The sequence below is a fragment of the Carassius auratus genome, unplaced genomic scaffold (genome assembly GCF_003368295.1).
Source record: "Carassius auratus strain Wakin unplaced genomic scaffold, ASM336829v1 scaf_tig00030202, whole genome shotgun sequence".
NCBI classification, from domain to species: Eukaryota; Metazoa; Chordata; class Actinopteri; order Cypriniformes; family Cyprinidae; genus Carassius; species Carassius auratus.
The window spans coordinates 24,225-42,794 of NW_020525836.1; the positions used below are offsets into that span (position 1 = coordinate 24,225).

General features: G+C 43.6%; 9 non-coding genes across 9 annotated transcripts; all 9 read right to left on the bottom strand.

Moving 5' to 3' along the window:
* Positions 1 to 10,126: 10,126 nt before the first annotated feature.
* On the bottom strand, positions 10,127 to 10,198 carry trnap-ugg (transfer RNA proline (anticodon UGG)). Its single transcript has one exon. It is a non-coding gene; the product is annotated as a tRNA-Pro (tRNA).
* A 1,184-nt stretch (positions 10,199 to 11,382) lies between these two features.
* On the bottom strand, positions 11,383 to 11,454 carry trnap-ugg (transfer RNA proline (anticodon UGG)). The gene has a single exon. It is a non-coding gene; the product is annotated as a tRNA-Pro (tRNA).
* Positions 11,455 to 12,480: 1,026 nt separating this feature from the next.
* trnap-agg (transfer RNA proline (anticodon AGG)) lies at positions 12,481 to 12,552 on the bottom strand. The gene has a single exon. It is a non-coding gene; the product is annotated as a tRNA-Pro (tRNA).
* A 1,319-nt stretch (positions 12,553 to 13,871) lies between these two features.
* Positions 13,872 to 13,943, bottom strand: trnap-agg (transfer RNA proline (anticodon AGG)). Its single transcript has one exon. It is a non-coding gene; the product is annotated as a tRNA-Pro (tRNA).
* A 1,339-nt stretch (positions 13,944 to 15,282) lies between these two features.
* trnap-agg (transfer RNA proline (anticodon AGG)) lies at positions 15,283 to 15,354 on the bottom strand. The gene has a single exon. It is a non-coding gene; the product is annotated as a tRNA-Pro (tRNA).
* A 922-nt stretch (positions 15,355 to 16,276) lies between these two features.
* trnap-ugg (transfer RNA proline (anticodon UGG)) lies at positions 16,277 to 16,348 on the bottom strand. Its single transcript has one exon. It is a non-coding gene; the product is annotated as a tRNA-Pro (tRNA).
* Positions 16,349 to 16,989: 641 nt separating this feature from the next.
* Positions 16,990 to 17,061, bottom strand: trnaq-cug (transfer RNA glutamine (anticodon CUG)). Its single transcript has one exon. It is a non-coding gene; the product is annotated as a tRNA-Gln (tRNA).
* Positions 17,062 to 17,442: 381 nt separating this feature from the next.
* trnap-ugg (transfer RNA proline (anticodon UGG)) lies at positions 17,443 to 17,514 on the bottom strand. Its single transcript has one exon. It is a non-coding gene; the product is annotated as a tRNA-Pro (tRNA).
* Positions 17,515 to 18,451: 937 nt separating this feature from the next.
* trnap-ugg (transfer RNA proline (anticodon UGG)) lies at positions 18,452 to 18,523 on the bottom strand. The gene has a single exon. It is a non-coding gene; the product is annotated as a tRNA-Pro (tRNA).
* Positions 18,524 to 18,570: the final 47 nt, after the last annotated feature.

Consider the following 18,570-nt stretch of genomic DNA (forward strand, 5'->3'; position numbering starts at 1 on the left):
GCAGTTTGCATTTCTTTTAACGATCCCTTGGTTTCCTTCCTTTGCTTTAAAACCAAAAAGTGTCCAAACATTTGCCTTCAGGGGTCAACGGTGCTTCTAAAATCTTCAACATTTTCCATGAGTTTTTTTAAACTCGCGTGCGCGGGTGCCGCTGCGCCCCCTAATGGCTGGGCGGAGTATCGATACTAAGGGCTAGAATTGTAATACTGTATCTTTTTTTATTATATCGGTATGTATCTAAGAATCTATATTTTGAGCACATCCCTAGCACTGAAAGCTAGTTTCTGTGTTCCTCTGTGCGCGCGATCTTCACAGCTATACTGTTTATATGAGTGTTCGCGCCACAATGCAGCTGCGCGAACATGGTAGCTTGATATAATAATACACATCCGATCTTCTAATCGCTTGAATGTCCAAACCGTAAAACAAATACAACTGACAAAGTTAAGTGAAGACGCAAGGCCATCACTATGTGTTGAACCGGCATTTACCTCCGTGTTTTGCTTTTATGCCACTGACTGGACGGGGCAGAGTCATGTGGCTACACACGCGGTAGCATGCTTTTAAGGGGGAAGTGTTAACAGGCCGGTTAGAGGTTCTGAATTTCGGTTTTGATTATTTTTCGATTAATCGTCCAGCCCTAGAAGCAAGTAACCATTTTTATAAATGGCTCACTGAATCATTGACTCATTTAAAATTCAATAATTTAGAAACAAAAGACTGTTGTGTGCAGAGCTGGGTAGATTACTTATGAATTGTAATCAGTTACTGATTACAGATTACATGAAAAAATTGTAATCAGTAATATAATCTATTAGATTACACATATTTGGTAACGTAATCTGATTACTTTTGGATTACATTTGTGCTAACCCTTATTTGATATCACATATATTCAGTTAGCCTAATCTTGTACTTTTTGGAAAATATGTTAATATAAACATATAAACTCACACAGCAATGACATTTCTATCCATCTCAAAACATTTTAAGTGGAAAGTAGCAATGAGGAAAAGGCAAACAATAACAACATTACAAAAATGAATATTAAAGAGGATGAAACTCATAGCAATAACATTGCTAATGCAGGGCTTGACATTAAGCTTTTACATGAGCTTGTCCTTCAGACAAGTAAATTAATCATTCACCTGTCCAGTTTTATTTGTTCATTTTTTGGCACAAATGTAATTTATTCTGAAGCAGTCAAATCGGTGCTCTATCAGGTATTACTTTTTGGCCTAGACCACTTACCCAAAAATAAGAGAAGAGCAAATTGAGATAAAGATTTAAGCCTCATTGAGGCCTCTCGGATAGACAGTGTCCAATCGTTTAATCCAGATGCTTTCTGCCCTGAGTCTCTCTGTCAGAGACCATGCTGGATTAGATTGGAGACCAGTGACCTTGAATGAAGACAGACCATGGGTCAGGAAATGTTGAACCAGATGTCGTCACTTTTCAATTTTATGTAAGATATTGTGTGCATGTTAATAAGCTCTGACCCTCAGTTCGTTCTTCGTCTGACCCACATATTGTCTGCAACATCTTACACAGATAAATACAGGTAACGGATTCTTGGGTCAGAGGTCGAGGAATTTTAAAGATTTTTTTTATTTGATCTGCTCATAACCCATTTTTTTTTGCACTAAATACTTACAATGGCCAACACGGCCCATAGGGACCGCTGTACGTTACTTACTAAATACAAGCCTGTCAAGTAAGTTCTTGTTGCGTTTGTACACCGCAATGGGCCGATAATGTTGCAGGAAGTTAGTTGGTGTGAGAAAGTTTTCCTTAATAGCCAAATTAAGAGAAACACATTGTTTAAAGTAAAGGGCAGTGAGTGGAATGATTTTGTCTCTGCTTTGCCCTTCAGCTCCGAGTGGATCCTTTGGCTTATCGAATGTTTTTAATATGTTTCTCAGGAATGATCTGCCGTAACCACGCCTGCTGAGGGCCCGGAAGAGGATGTTCGTGGCCTCCAAAAAGGACGATGGCTGCGAGCAGATTCTTTTGAATCTGAGGAGTTGTGATTTGATGATTACTTTAAAGGTGTATTTTGGGTGAAAACTGTTTCTGTACAGTAGCGAATGTGTGTCTGTGTCTTTGAAGTAAACCTTGAAGTATAACTGTCCTGATTCTTCAAATTTGGGTCCTTTGTATGAGACCACATCCAAAAAGTTGACCTCTGACCTGTCCATACTGTATTTAACTTTGATGGATTCCTGATGTGAATTCAGGTGGGCGATAAAGGCGAGGAATTCGTCCTACGAATGGGTCCAGACACCCCAGATATCATACAAGAACCTAAAATATGCGAAGGGTTTTATTGCAGAAGCTGCAAGAGCCGTCTGCTCCCAGTCTGCCATAAAAATGTTCGCATATGATGGGGCAAACTTCTTGTCCATAGCTGTTCCCTTCACCGGTAAGTAAAATTTTGAATCGAACTGAAAGTCGTTTTGGGTCAGATTGATTTCTAAGAGTTTCAACAGGTGCTCATCCGGTCTGAGTGGATCAGGGTATTTTGACATAAATTTTTTTACTGCTTTTAAGCCGGTTGGGGTATCAATATTGGTGTACAAGCTATCAATATCAATTGTAAATAGAAATGGAAGCTTTAGCCTAAGTTCTGCCAGGAAGACTCAATCACTTCGTCACTAATTACCTTTATCATTATCCAATCACGTCTTTATACTCCTGTATAAAAGATCGTACTTACACATGTTTGAGTTCGCAGATGCCGACGCGACAACAACCTCCACCCTCCCCACCACCACCAGGATGGTCCTGTCCTTACCTTCCAGGGGGGTCTGCTGCGCCCCTGCCTTCGTCTTCAGGCAGGAAATGCAGATTCGCTACCCTCGGATTACGAACCATGGACGGGGCCTTCCGCCAAAGAAATGTATAATTGTGCTCGCTGAGCTGTCAATAAATGTATGCTTCGTACATTCCTCTATCTCCCGAGTCTTTCTGGTAGAAATGAATTTACAGGGATTTTGTGTTTAGTAATTTTTGAAATGAAATCGTATGTGTCTTTCAGGTAACTTGGATGTCTGGTGGAAAGAGGATTGAGGAAGTGCTCTATGTACTCAGCCGTGAAATACGTCTCACTGTTGCAGTCAGACACGATGGGTCTGCCCGGTGGGACCTCAAAAGGTATGCTCCACTTTTCTGGTTCTTTGTGGATTTTTAGCAACAGGTAAAATCTCCCTTCAAAAAATCTACCTTCACCCGTGAGGTACTGTTTTTGTTTTGCACTGATCACTTTTTTGGAACACATATCCTCTAGAATTTCCCCTACTTTCTTAGCAGTGTTGGTATAAATGGGCCCTTCGAGTGGACGATAATGTTCTGTGACAGAAAGTTGTCTCAGGCCTTCCCCAAGGTTTTGTCTTCTGTCTAAAATCACCGTAGCATTACTACGATAACCCAATTACAGCCCTAATGATTTTGTCTATTTCTTTGGGCAGGCTAGACAACGCGTGTTCCCAGTCGGAGGGGTGAGTGAACGGTACTCTAGTTCATTCATTCCCAACCTGGGGTCCGGGAGCGGATATGCTTTGAGGTGAATAAAGATGCATAAAATTTTCTACTAATAATTTTATATAAAAATATATGTTCAAAGTTAAAAAAAAATCATATGTCAAAAATGCCGATTTCAATTACAATTTCGTTATTTCAAATGTAGGCGCGTTTCGCGTGGCAAGCGTGCTCATAATGTAATAAGAGACACCAGCGTGACCACAACAGTGCCCAACATCAAATGGAAAACATAATGCAAGCGAAACGAAACTGCTCGTTATTGTGTGGTTGACGGACCGTTTATCAGTTTGGACCAGTGCAGCGTGAGCCGATCTTGATCATGTTACTACACAGCGCTAATAAGAGATCCAGTAAAGAAAGCATTTGTATTTGCCACAGAAGTAATAACATCGCTGTGAGATCTAGAGAGAAACATTCAAATTTCTCCGTTATTAACGGATCAAACAGTACGTGTAAACCAGGATGAAACATTGTGCCGTGAAAGAACTATCCAGTGTCCAGATCTGCATTGATTTACTGCAGTAACACTAACTGCAACCATGAAAGTTTGGCAGGAATAGTAGGCTATAATGCCTTCAAGTAACATTACGTCAGTTTTGTTTTGACATTATGAATACAACTGCTGCCCTCAAATGTTAATCTAAAATCACGGATTCACGGATTGTTAAATATGTAGATGGGGGGGGGCCCAAGGAAAAAGGTTGGGAACCACTGCTCTAGTTCTTTGATTTTTCTTTCCTTCAAAACATTTTTCTAATTTCAATTTGTGGTGGTATGCCTGCATATCGGCCAGCAATTCTTTTTTTCTACAGTTCGATGGGGTGGGGATGTAGGAGAGGCCCCTTCTAAGGACTGAGGTTTGATAATCCTTTAACACAAAGGACTTTGACAGGTTAATAATGAGCTTGTGTGAACCACATTTTGGGTTATCAGGGTTTACATGTTTAAATGTGAAGTCCAATGTGTAAGGAGAGCTTTTGCCGTGACAGGTGTCCAATGGACCCCGTCCTTTTCCACATGAAAATGTGTGGAAGCCAGCAGCGGGATAAAGTTAAAGTTCTTTTTAATGAAGCTATTCATGTGCTCCAACATGTCCTGCTCCGTCTGTGGCAGCGCTCTCGAGAAATTGATTAGGGGGACAACTATTTCTGTCTGTGGTAGAATCCTTTTCGCCATTTTGTAGGCCTTTTGAATTTCCGTTATGGCTGTCATTCTGTATCTCTATTTTCAATTGTTAATGCCAAATGACAGCACAATTTTTTCTGGTACCCTGACCGATGTGGCCCTATCTAAAAGATGGCACACATGCTGGAACTTAGCACCAGGGAAACTGTCCACTTGGAGATCGGGTTCCTCATAGCTAAGGCTGAGGGCAAAAACTCAAGACTATTAGAGATTGTTACAGGAGTTCCTCAAGGATCCGTGTTAGGGCCTCTTTTATTTACTATCTACATAAACAGTATTGACCATGGTAATCAAGACGTTAATTTACATTTTTACGCAGATCACACTGTTATGTATTGTGGTGCACCTTCAAAACAGCAAGCCTTGATTAAACTTCAAGCGGCATTTGATGTTTTTCAGTCACGGCTTTATACACTAAAACTTGTTCTGAATGCTGATAAAAATAAAATCATGTTATTCTCAAGCTCGAAAAAGGCGGTAGACAATCTTATTCCTCTTCAGACTTTGCAAGGTAATGTGATTGAGTTAGTGAAAGAATATAAATATCTTGGTATCACTATCGATGATAAATTATCTTTTGGGTCTCATATAACTAATTTAACGAAACAATTAAAAGTAAAGCTTGGGTTTTATTTTAGAAATAAGTTCTGTTTTTCATTTAATGTAAGAAAGAGTTTAGTTTCTGGTACTTTCCTGCCTGTACTGGATTATGGTGATGTGGTTTATCAATTTGCTTCTTCTCAGCTTCTATCTTCTTTGGATACTGTTTATCACAGCGCTTTAAGATTTATATCAGATAGTAAACCTTTAACTCATCATTGTATATTGTATAATAGAGTGTCCTGGCAATCTTTATCTATTAGAAGCAAAATTAATTTTTACTTAATCATTTATAAAACTATTCTGGGGTTGTTGCCTTCATAATTAGGTTGTCTAATTCAAAAGAAAAGTGTTGCGAAATATTCCCTCCGGTCTGATAATTGTTTTACTCTCTCTGTCCCATTTGAACATTTTAAATCTATTATTCAGTCATTCGAAGAAGACTCATTGATTTGTAATTGTTTTTAAGTGTTTTAAATTGTACATTTGTTGTTTCAATTTGTAAGTGTGACTGTAACTGCTGTCCATTCTTGGCCAGGACTCTCCTGTGAAAAAGATTTTAATCTCAGAGCGATTTTCCTGGTTAAATAAAGGTCAAATAAATAAATAAAAATAGCGAGGAAGTCTGGAGAGGTTCGAGTCCCCAATGATCACTATTCACTTTTTTAATGTGAGACTCCAATCTACCAGCTTTCTTGTTGTTTTAATGTGGCGTAATGGGCTATTAAGGGAACTGGAAGATGGACTTTCAATCATTTGGGCTTCACTTCTGTCAGTTTCTGTTGACAGTCTGGGTGTGTTTATGTTTTCCCTAGGAGCAAGAACCTCAGGAGATGGTGCGGGCCTTGCAACGCTGGGCTCACCCTGTTCAACACCCATGTCTCTGAGTGGTCGTTGGACCAGGTTTGGTATTTGTTCAAATTCCTGAAGGAACTGAGAGAGCGGTGAGGGTGGTTTTGCCGGAGTCGGTGAGTAGTCGGAAAAAAGAAGAAGACCACTATATTGGGAGTAATCTGAGAACCCAATCGGGGTAGACACTGGGGAAGCGGGGACCAATCTGTGGTCTGTCTCTAACATAGAGGAGATGAGTGGGGCACCATTAGGCTCTGGTGGGGCCTCTACAACCTGAGGGGTGGGTACCCTATCGTTCACTTGTGGCTCTTCCTCCTGAAGTGGAGGAATTAAGACAGAGATTTCCGGCACTGGTGTCACAGGACGGCTCTGAGCTAAAGGGGCCACGACAGAGATTTCCGGCCTCGGTGTCTCGGCACGGCTCTGGGGTGGAGGAATCGTTAAAGAGTGTTCCGCATCTGGATTTAAGTGGCGGCTCTTATGTTTTCTCTTCCTCTGTTCAAAGGGTTGAGGCATCTCAGCCTGTATTGGCTGGAGTGTCTCTGGCAGGTCCCGGGGTGGTGCTTCCTCTTCAAAGGACCAATCTCCTCTATGTGGAGCAGAGCTAACGATTGCTTTTTCCGGCAAACAGAGTTTTGGAAAGGTTTGTATTTGTATTTGTTTTTGACTGACTGCTTGTATCTCAGGGGTGGTGTTGGCACGAGGTTGAGCCGGTGGAGGTGCAGTGACCTGTGCGGCAGTTTGGCTGGTGGAGGCCACGACTGCAGCGTAAGTGCGAGGAAGTACGGTCCCCATTGTTCCTGTGGGGGCTTCAGAAACTGCAATTTCTGCCGTGATTAGGGCCTCTGCTTGTTCAATAGCACCCGCGCTAACCCTACCTCAGTAGTTTCTATCAGCCCAGTGTGACGCCACTTCAGACGCCAATCCAATCGGCCAATCGGCTTGATTGGTCTGAGTGCGTATATTCTGTATGGTTTCATCAATCATTGATTCATAATGTTGTTCGAGAACCAATTGTGTTGTGAAGGACCAGTTTTTTGCATTCCCCTCTAACAACTCTTTGACTCGTTCATTTGCAAAAGCTGGTCTCACCGTCTCTATCAAGAGGTCAGTTGAATCTTTTTTTTGAGTCTTTTGAATGTTATTGGCTGGTTATTCTGCACCTTCGTGGTAACCCTCTCGAGATGGTGTACCTGTCGAATAAGTCCATAGAATAACTTTATAGTAATTTTAAGTTGAGGTGTCGCCGGTGTGAAATCTGGATTTTGTCTACGGCTTTTTTTGTTTTGTCTTGTAGGCTCTAACCTCTTTCTATTTCTAGGAGGAGGGCGGTGGTGTTGTGGGTTTCCACTCCTGTTCGTGATATGCAGGTAAGTATCATCTAGAGGATGAATCACGTCATCCTGTCTGCATCCGTGAACATTGAAAGAAACCATTCTAGGTCTCTGATTGGAGGGAACATTGTTATCAAACAATTGTTATCAAAGGGTGGTCTGACATGTTTGTAGTCAAGATTGTCACTCTGATAGTGACATGATTCTCTAAATTGTCTCTTTTTGCGACCTTTACCCTTTGTGCTCAGACCAGGAGGCCTGTATGGGCCTGCAACTGATGCGAAAGGATCATCATGATAGGGAGGTCTATGTGGATCCGCTAATTTCTCGTAGTGGCCATTTTTTGGAGTAAAGAAGTGTTGGGAGGGTCCAGGCCTGGATCTCTCTCTGTAAGTGATGAACTGCCTTTAACTATCATTTTGCATTATTGAGACACTGTTTTCCAAATGAATGTTGTTCAGTGCTTTGACACAATGTATTTGGTTTAAAGCACTATATAAATAAAGGTGATTGATTGATTGATTGTAAGTGGCTTACCATTACTCTTACCATTTCTATTTTTGCAGGGTGTAACTGTGGAGCTGTATCTCTTTGTCTCCTTATGGGAAACTCCGCTTCTTAGCACGGTGATGTGCTGAAGTGTTATATGGCGTGAAATTAAAATATCCATGATCAGGTGTAACACTTGTGTGTTGGATTTTTGGACGTGGTGTGGTTCTCTGCCTTGGTCTACCACGAAAAGTATCCATTATATCAGAATTATGTGTGTACTTTTTTTTATTTTATTTTTTAAATATTTTTATGATATTTTTGTTGGAAATTTTGATGGAAAAATGTACAAGAAATAACAAAAAAAAAATATATATATACTGTGAAAAATCAAAATTCCAAAATGTATTTGTCCAAGTCTTTTCGTGACGTTTCGGTAAACAAATATTACCTTCTTCAGGCTCACTTGAACTGAGAAAAAAACAAAACTTTTTTTTTAAAAGAGATAAGTAAAATATGTATATATAAATATATATGTAATATAAATAATGTATATCTCTTTTACAATAAAATTAACAAGGTATATTGACACTTTGTTAAGACTTGGAGGAGCGAAAAAGCTGCAATGTTTGCTGTCTGTCAAGAGCATGGAGGGACAGAAGAGGGTTCGTCCAGGATTTGAACCCAGGACCTCTCACACCCTAATTGACAATCATACCCCTAGACCAATGAGCCACCATGTACCCAGATACTACTCAAAAAAAGGAGCTGCAAAGCGGGCTCGTCTGGTATTTGAACTCGGGGCCCACTTGCTCCGGTACAGCAATAAAATAAAAAAAACACACACCAACAAGCCCTCAGATGCTCCTGCATCTAGCAAATACAAGATGAAGGCTCACAGGGCCGTGAAGCAATCCAAGAATCTATTTTCTGCCATATCTCCACTGCTTGGGCTGCATTCCTAAACCAATTTTTAGAAAAATGTCAAGTCCAAGTTTAAACTGCAGGTGAAGAACTAAGAAGAGCAGCGAAAAGTGGGCATGAAAACATGCAGATGCAGCTTTAGTCTTAATTGAGAGTGGCATATGTTTGGCCCAGGGATGGCAGAATGGACTGAAACTGCTCAAGAAAGGATGCTGCAATGACAGAAGAGGGCTCATCCGGGATTTGAACCCAGGAACTCTCACACCCTAAGCGAGAATCATACCCCTAGACCAACGAGCCAAACCTTGCTGTTCAATTGTATTTCACTCTGCTCGATGCTACGGTCGCTCCAACATCCTGCCTCTGTAGCTGACAAGGGCAGACATAGAGCTCATGCACTGACCAGATTTCTGAGAAACTCAATTTTTACATACCTGCTCTAGCTTGGCCTGCCCTCGTAGATAAATGTTGATAAAAAAAACGACAAAACACATGAGCCGAATTCTACATCGTGGCACCGCCACACAAATCTTGCTGATGAGAAGCTGTCTGAGGTCTGTAATCCTGCTCCACAGATGATCAGATGATATCTGTCTTCTCAACTTAGTTCCTGCCTAGTTTTATTTGAGTTCTAGATCGTTTGGAGGCCATGGTTAAAGGAGGCCCGTGTACCAATACATTTTAAGACACACTGCCACAGACAAATTTGTGACACACTCCAAGCTCCTCCTTGCCAAACACTGCCAGACAGACTCTTGAAGGTTCCACCGAGATTTGAACTTGGATTGCTGGATTCAGAGTCCAGAGTGGTAACCATTACACCATGGAACCAACAGTGTCTGTACACCTGTTTGTAGTGTAGACAACACTCAAGGAGGCTGTGCGAAAAGCAACTAACCAGCAAGCATCAGAATGGTGTCTGAAAAGCATTCACGGCTCCACTCTGAGTAAACCCGGAATCGAACCATGGACCTTTAAATCTTTAGTGTAACGCTCTCCGAACCTTGCAAACCAATATTGAGAAAAACATCAAAGCAAAGGACACGAGGCTCCAGTCAACCACTAATGGCTACCCTGCATCGCAGCCAATCTGAGCCATCTTAGACACACCCACTTCTGTTGTACAAAGTTTAAATTGCAGGTGTATTATTGGCCGAAAGAAGGCAGAACTGACTGCTACCTCTCAGTAAGATGCTCAATGTGGGCTCGTCCGGGATTTGAACCCGGGACCTCTCGCACCCAAAGCGAGAATCATACCCCTAGACCAACGAGCCACCATGTACCCACATACTACTAAAAAAAAGGAGCTTCAAAGCGGGCTCGTCTGGGTTTGGTTTGCAGTAGAGGCCAATTTGGTGCGTATTTCACTCTGCTCGATGCTACGGTCGCTCCAACATCCTGCCTCTGTAGCTGACAAGGACAGACATAGAGCTCATGCACTGAGCAGATCTCTGAGAAACTAAATTTTTACATACCTGCTCTAGCTTGAGAACAGGGAGAAGTGGGCATGAAAACATGCAGGTGTATTATTGGCCGAAAGAAGGCAGAACTGACTGCTACCTCTCAGTAAGATGCTCAATGTGGGCTCGTCCGGGATTTAAACCCGAATCATACCCCTAGACCAACGAGCCACCATGTACCCAGAACTGACTGCTACCTCTCAGTAAGATGCTCAATGTGGGCTCGTCCGGGATTTGAACCGGGATTTGGGCCCTCTCTCTCCCATACCAGCAATTTGAATCCTGCTCCACAGATGATCTCTGTCTTCTCAACTTAGTTCCTGCCTAGTTTTATTTGAGTTCTAGATCGTTTGGAGGCCATGGTACCAATACATTTTAAGACACACTGCCAGAGACAAATTTGTGACACACTCCAAGCTCCTCCTTGCCAAACACTGCCAGACAGACACTTGAAGGTTCCACCGAGATTTGAACTCAGATTGCTGGATTCAGAGTCCGGAGTGCTAACCATTACACCATGGAACCAACAGTGTCTTGTACCATTGTTTGTATTGGCCGAAAGAAGGCAGAACTGACTGCTACTTCTCACTAAGATGCTCAATGTGCCACCATGTACCCAGATACTACTCAAAAAAAGGAGCTTCAAAGCGGGCGCGTCCGGGATTTGAGCTTGGGCCCTCTCTCTCCCATACCAGCAATAAAACAAAAAAACACACCCCAACACCAACAAGCTCCCAGATGCTCCTGCAACTAGCAAATGCAAGATGAAGGCTCACATGGTTGTGAAGCGATCCAAGAATCTATTTTTTTGCCATATCTCCACTGCTTAGTTTAGGCAAAGTTTAAACTGCAGAAGAGGAACGAAGAAGAGCAGCGAGAAGTGGGCATGAAAATATGCAGTCGCAGCTTTAGTCTTAATTGACAGTGGCGTTTGTTTGGCCCAAGAATTGCAGAATGGACTGAAAATGCTCTAGAAAAGATGCTGCAAAGACAGCAGAGGGCTCGTCCGGGATTTTGACCCGGGACCTCTCGCACCCAAAGCGAGAATCATACCCCTAGACCAACGAGCCACAGGTTGTGGTTCAGTAGTGGCCAATTTGCATCGTATTTCACTCTGCTCGATGCTACGGTCGCTCCAACATCCTGCCTCTGTAGCTGACAAGGACAGACATAGAGCTCATGCACTGAGCAGATTTCTGAGAAACTAAATTTTTACATACCTGCTCTAGCTTGGCCTGCCCTAGTAGATAAATGTTGATTAAAACATCAACGACAAAACACAAGAGCCGAAATCTACATCGTGGCACTGCCTAACCATTAACCGCTCAAGGAGGCTCTGCAAATAGCAATTAACCAGCAAGCATCAGAATGGTGTCTGAAAAGCATTCACGGCTCCACTCTGAGTAAACCCGGGATCGAACCAGGGACCTTTAAATCTTTAGTGTAACGCTCTCCGAACCTTGCAAACCAATATTGAGAAAAACATCAAAGCAAAGGACACGAGCCTCCAGTCAACCACTAATGGCTACCCTGCATGGCAGCCAATCTGAGCCATCTTAGACACACCCACTTCTGTTGTACAAAGTTTAAATTGCAGACGAGGAACTGAGAACAGGGAGAAGTGGGCATGAAAACATGCAGGTGTATTATTGGCAGAAAGAAGGCAGAACTGACTGCTACTTCTCACTAAGATGCTCAATGTGCCACCATGTACCCAGATACTACTCAAAAAAAGGAGCTTCAAAGCGGGCTCGTCTGGGATTTGAGCTTGGGCCCTCTCTCTCCCATACCAGCAATAAAACAAAAAAACACACCCCAACACCAACAAGCTCTCAGATGCTCCTGCAACTAGCAAATGCAAGATGAAGGCTCACATTGTTGTGAAGCGATCCAAGAATCTATTTTTTTGCCATATCTCCACTGCTTAGTTTAGGCAAAGTTTAAACTGCAGAAGAGGAACGAAGAAGAGCAGCGAGAAGTGGGCATGAAAACATGCAGTCGCAGCTTTAGTCTTAATTGACAGTGGCGTATGTTTGGCCCAAGAATTGCAGAATGGACTGAAAATGCTCTAGAAAAGATGCTGCAAAGACAGAAGAGGGCTCGGCCGGGATTTGAACCCGGGACCTCTCGCACCCTAAGCGAGAATCGTACCCCTAGACCAACGAGCCACAGGTTGCGGTTCAGTAGAGGCCAATTTGCTACGTATTTCACTCTGCTCGATGCTACGGTCGCTCCAACATCCTGCCTCTGTAGCTGACAAGGGCAGAAATAGAGCTCATGCACTGACCAGATTTCTGAGAAACTCAATTTTTACATACCTGCTCTAGCTTGGCCTGCCCTAGTAGATAAATGTTGATTAAAACATCAACGACAAAACACATGAGCGGAATTTAACAGCAGAAATCTACATCGTGGCACTGCCAAACAAATCTTGCTGATGAAAAGCTGTCTGAGGTCTGTAATCCTGCTCCACAGATGATATCTGTCTTCTCAACTTAGTTCCTGCCTAGTTTTATTTGAATTCTAGATCGTTTGGAGGCCATGGTTAAAGGAGGCCAGTGTAGCAAAACATTTTAAGACACACTGCCAGAGACAAATTTGTGACACACTCCAAGCTCCTCCTTGCCAAACACTGCCAGACAGACTCTTGAAGGTTCCACCGAGATTTGAACTCGGATTGCTGGATTCAGAGTCCAGAGTGCTAACCATTAACCGCTCAAGGAGGCTCTGCAAATAGCAATTAACCAGCAAGCATCAGAATGGTGTATGAAAAGCATTCACGGCTCCACTCTGAGTAAACCCGGGATCGAACCAGGGACCTTTAAATCTTTAGTGTAACGCTCTCCGAACCTTGCAAACCAATATTGAGAAAAACATCAAAGCAAAGGACACGAGCCTCCAGTCAACCACTAATGGCTACCCTGCATGGCAGCCAATCTGAGCCATCTTAGACACACCCACTTCTGTTGTACAAAGTTTAAATTGCAGACGAGGAACTGAGAACAGGGAGAAGTGGGCATGAAATCATGCAGGTGTATTATTGGCAGAAAGAAGGCAGAACTGACTGCTACTTCTCACTAAGATGCTCAATGTGCCACCATGTACCCAGATACTACTCAAAAAAAGGAGCTTCAAAGCGGGCTCGTCTGGGATTTGAGCTTGGGCCCTCTCTCTCCCATACCAGCAATAAAACAAAAAAACACACCCCAACACCAACAAGCTCTCAGATGCTCCTGCAACTAGCAAATGCAAGATGAAGGCTCACATGGTTGTGAAGCGATCCAAGAATCTATTTTTTTGCCATATCTCCACTGCTTAGTTTAGGCAAAGTTTAAACTGCAGAAGAGGAACGAAGAAGAGCAGCGAGAAGTGGGCATGAAAACATGCAGTCGCAGCTTTAGTCTTAATTGACAGTGGCGTATGTTTGGCCCAAGAATTGCAGAATGGACTGAAAATGCTCTAGAAAAGATGCTGCAAAGATAGAAGAGGGCTCGTCCGGGATTTGAACCCGGGACCTCTCGCACCCTAAGCGAGAATCATACCCCTAGACCAACGAGCCACAGGTTGCGGTTCAGTAGAGGCCAATTTGCTACGTATTTCACTCTGCTCGATGCTACGGTCGCTCCAACATCCTGCCTCTGTAGCTGACAAGGACAGACATAGAGCTCATGCACTGAGCAGATCTCTGAGAAACTAAATTTTTACATACCTGCTCTAGCTTGAGAACAGGGAGAAGTGGGCATGAAAACATGCAGGTGTATTATTGGCCGAAAGAAGGCAGAACTGACTGCTACCTCTCAGTAAGATGCTCAATGTGGGCTCGTCCGGGATTTAAACCCGAATCATACCCCTAGACCAACGAGCCACCATGTACCCAGAACTGACTGCTACCTCTCAGTAAGATGCTCAATGTGGGCTCGTCCGGGATTTGAACCGGGATTTGGGCCCTCTCTCTCCCATACCAGCAATTTGAATCCTGCTCCACAGATGATCTCTGTCTTCTCAACTTAGTTCCTGCCTAGTTTTATTTGAGTTCTAGATCGTTTGGAGGCCATGGTACCAATACATTTTAAGACACACTGCCAGAGACAAATTTGTGACACACTCCAAGCTCCTCCTTGCCAAACACTGCCAGACAGACACTTGAAGGTTCCACCGAGATTTGAACTCAGATTGCTGGATTCAGAGTCCAGAGTGCTAACCATTACACCATGGAACCAACAGTGTCTTGTACCATTGTTTGTATTGGCCGAAAGAAGGCAGAACTGACTGCTACTTCTCACTAAGATGCTCAATGTGCCACCATGTACCCAGATACTACTCAAAAAAAGGAGCTTCAAAGCGGGCGCGTCCGGGATTTGAGCTTGGGCCCTCTCTCTCCCATACCAGCAATAAAACAAAAAAACACACCCCAACACCAACAAGCTCCCAGATGCTCCTGCAACTAGCAAATGCAAGATGAAGGCTCACATGGTTGTGAAGCGATCCAAGAATCTATTTTTTTGCCATATCTCCACTGCTTAGTTTAGGCAAAGTTTAAACTGCAGAAGAGGAACGAAGAAGAGCAGCGAGAAGTGGGCATGAAAATATGCAGTCGCAGCTTTAGTCTTAATTGACAGTGGCTTATGTTTGGCCCAAGAATTGCAGAATGGACTGAAAATGCTCTAGAAAAGATACTGCAAAGACAGCAGAGGGCTCGTCCGGGATTTTGACCCGGGACCTCTCGCACCCTAAGCGAGAATCATACCCCTAGACCAACGAGCCACAGGTCGCTATTCAGTAGAGGCCAATTTGGTGCAGTCGCAGCTTTAGTCTTAATTGTCAGTGGCATATGTTTGGCCCAAGAATTGCAGAATGGACTGAAAATGCTCTAGAAAAGATGCTGCAAAGACAGAAGAGGGCTCGTCGGGGATTTGAACCCTGGACCTCTCGCACCCTAAGCGAGAACCATACCCCTAGACCAACGAGCCACAGGTTGCGGTTCAGTAGAGGCCAATTTGCTACGTATTTCACTCTGCTCGATGCTACGGTCGCTCCAACATCCTGCCTCTGTAGCTGACAAGGGCAGAAATAGAGCTCATGCACTGACCAGATTTCTGAGAAACTCAAGTTTTACATACCTGCTCTAGCTTGGCCTGCCCTCGTAGATAAATGTTGATTAAAACATCAACGACAAAACACATGAGCCGAATTTAACAGCAGAAATCTACATCGTGGCACTGCCAAACAAATCTTGCTGATGAGAAGCTATCTGAGGTCTGTAATCCTGCTCCACAGATGATATATGTCTTCTCAACTTAGTTCCTGCCTAGTTTTATTTGAGTTCTAGATCGTTTGGAGGCCATGGTTAAAGGAGGCCAGTGTAGCAAAACATTTTAAGACATACTGCTAGAGACAAATTTGTGACACACTCCAAGCTCCTCCTTGCCAAACACTGCCAGACAGACTCTTGAAGGTTCCACCAAGATTTGAACTCGGATTGCTGGATTCAGAGTCCAGAGTGCTAACCATTACACCATGGAACCAACAGTATCTGTACACCTGTTTGTAGTGTAGAAAACACTCAAGGAGGCTGTGCGAAAAGCAACTAACCAGCAATGGTGTCTGAAAAGCATTCACGGCTCCACTCTGAGTAAACCCGGGATCGAACCAGGGACCTTTAAATCTTTAGTGTAACGCTCTCCGAACATCAAAGCACACGAGCCCCCAGTCAACCACTAATGGCTACCCTGCATGGCAGCCAATTTGAGCCATCTTAGACATACCCACTTCTGTTGTACAAAGTTTAAATTGCAGACTAGGAACTGAGAACAGGGCATGGAAACATGCAGGTGTATTATTGGCCGAAAGAAGGCAGAAATGACTGCTACCTCTCAGTAAGACGCTCAATGTGGGCGCGTCCGGGATTTGAACCCGGGACCTCTCGCACCCAAAGCGAGAATCATACCCCTACACCAACGAGCCACAGGTCACTCTTCAGTAGAGGCCAATTTGGTGCGTATTTCACTCTGCTCGATGCTATGGTCGCTCCAACATCCTGCCTCTGTAGCTGACAAGGACAGACATAGAGCTCATGCACTGAGCAGATTTCTGAGAAACTAAATTTTTACATACCTGCTCTAGCTTGGCCTGCCCTAGTAGATAAATGTTGATTAAAACATCAACAACAAAACACAAGAGCCGAATTCTACATCGTGGCACTGCCACACAAATCTTGCTGATGAGAAGCTGTCTGAGTTCTTTAATGCTTCTCCACCGATGATCTCTGTCTTCTCAACTTAGTTCCTGCCTAGTTTTATTTGAGTTCTAGATCGTTTGGAGGCCATGGTTAAAGGAGGCCAGTGTAGCAAAACATTTTAAGACACTGCTAGAGACAAATTTGTGACACACTCCAAGCTCCTCCTTGCCAAACACTGCCAGACAGACTCTTGAAGGTTCCACCGAGATTTGAACTCGGATTGCTGGATTCAGAGTCCAAAACTCAGAGTTTGGAGGCCATGGTTAAAGGAGGCCAGTGTAGCAAAACATTTTAAGACACTGCTAGAGACAAATTTGTGACACACTCCAAGCTCCTCCTTGCCAAACACTGCCAGACAGACTCTTGAAGGTTCCACCGAGATTTGAACTCGGATTGCTGGATTCAGAGTCCAGAGTGCTAACCATTACACCATGGAACCAACAGTATCTGTACACCTGTTTGTAGTGTAGAAAACACTCAAGGAGGCTGTGCGAAAAGCAACTAACCAGCAAGCATCAGAATGGTGTCTGAAAAGCATTCACGGCTCCACTCTGAGTAAACCCGGGATCGAACCAGGGACCTTTAAATCTTTAGTGTAACGCTCTCCGAACATCAAAGCAAAGGACACGAGCCCCCAGTCAACCACTAATGGCTACCCTGCATGGCAGCCAATTTGAGCCATCTTAGACATACCCACTTCTGTTGTACAAAGTTTAAATTGCAGACTAGGAACTGAGAACAGGGCATGGAAACATGCAGGTGTATTATTGGCCGAAAGAAGGCAGAAATGACTGCTACCTCTCAGTAAGACACTCAATGTGGGCTCGTTCGGGATTTGAACCCGGGACCTCTCGCACCCAAAGCGAGAATCATACCCCTAGACCAACGAGCCACAGGTCACTCTTCACTCTGCTCGATGCTATGGTCGCTCCAACATCCTGCCTCTGTAGCTGACAAGGACAGACATAGAGCTCATGCACTGAGCAGATTTCTGAGAAACTAAATTTTTACATACCTGCTCTAGCTTGGCCTGCCCTAGTAGATAAATGTTGATTAAAACACCAACGACAAAACACAAGAGCCAAATTCTACATCGTGGCACTGCCACACAAATCTTGCTGATGAGAAGCTGTCTGAGTTCTTTAATGCTTCTCCACCGATGATCTCTGTCTTCTCAACTTAGTTCCTGCCTAGTTTTATTTGAGTTCTAGATCAATTGGAGGCCATGGTTAAAGGAGGCCAGTGTACCAATACATTTTAAGACACACTGCCAGAGACAAATTTATGACACACTCCAAGCTGGTTAGTTGCTTTGTGACAAATTTGTGACACACTCCAAGCTCCTCCTTGCCAAACACTGCCAGACAGACTCTTGAAGGTTCCACCGAGATTTGAACTCGGATTGCTGGATTCAGAGTACAGAGTGCTAACCATTACACCATGGAACCAACAGCGTCTGTACACCTGTTTGTAGTGTAGAAAACACTCAAGGAGGCTGTGCGAAAAGCAACTAACCAGCAAGCATCAGAATGGTGTCTGAAAAGCATTCACGGCTCCACTCTGAGTAAACCCGGGATCGAACCAGGGACCTTTAAATCTTTAGTGTAACGCTCTCCGAACATCAAAGCAAAGGACACGAGCCCCCAGTCAACCACTAATGGCTACCCTGCATGGCAGCCAATTTGAGCCATCTTAGACATACCCACTTCTGTTGTTCAAAGTTTAAATTGCAGACTAGGAAGTGAGAACAGGGCATGGAAACATGCAGGTGTATTATTGGCCGAAAGAAGGCAGAAACGACTGCTACCTCTCAGTAAGATGCTCAATGTGGGCTCGTCCGGGATTTGAACCCCGGACCTCTCGCACCCAAAGCGAGAATCATACCCCTAGACTAACGAGCCACAGGTCACTGTTCAGTAGAGGCCAATTTGGTGTGTATTTCACTCTG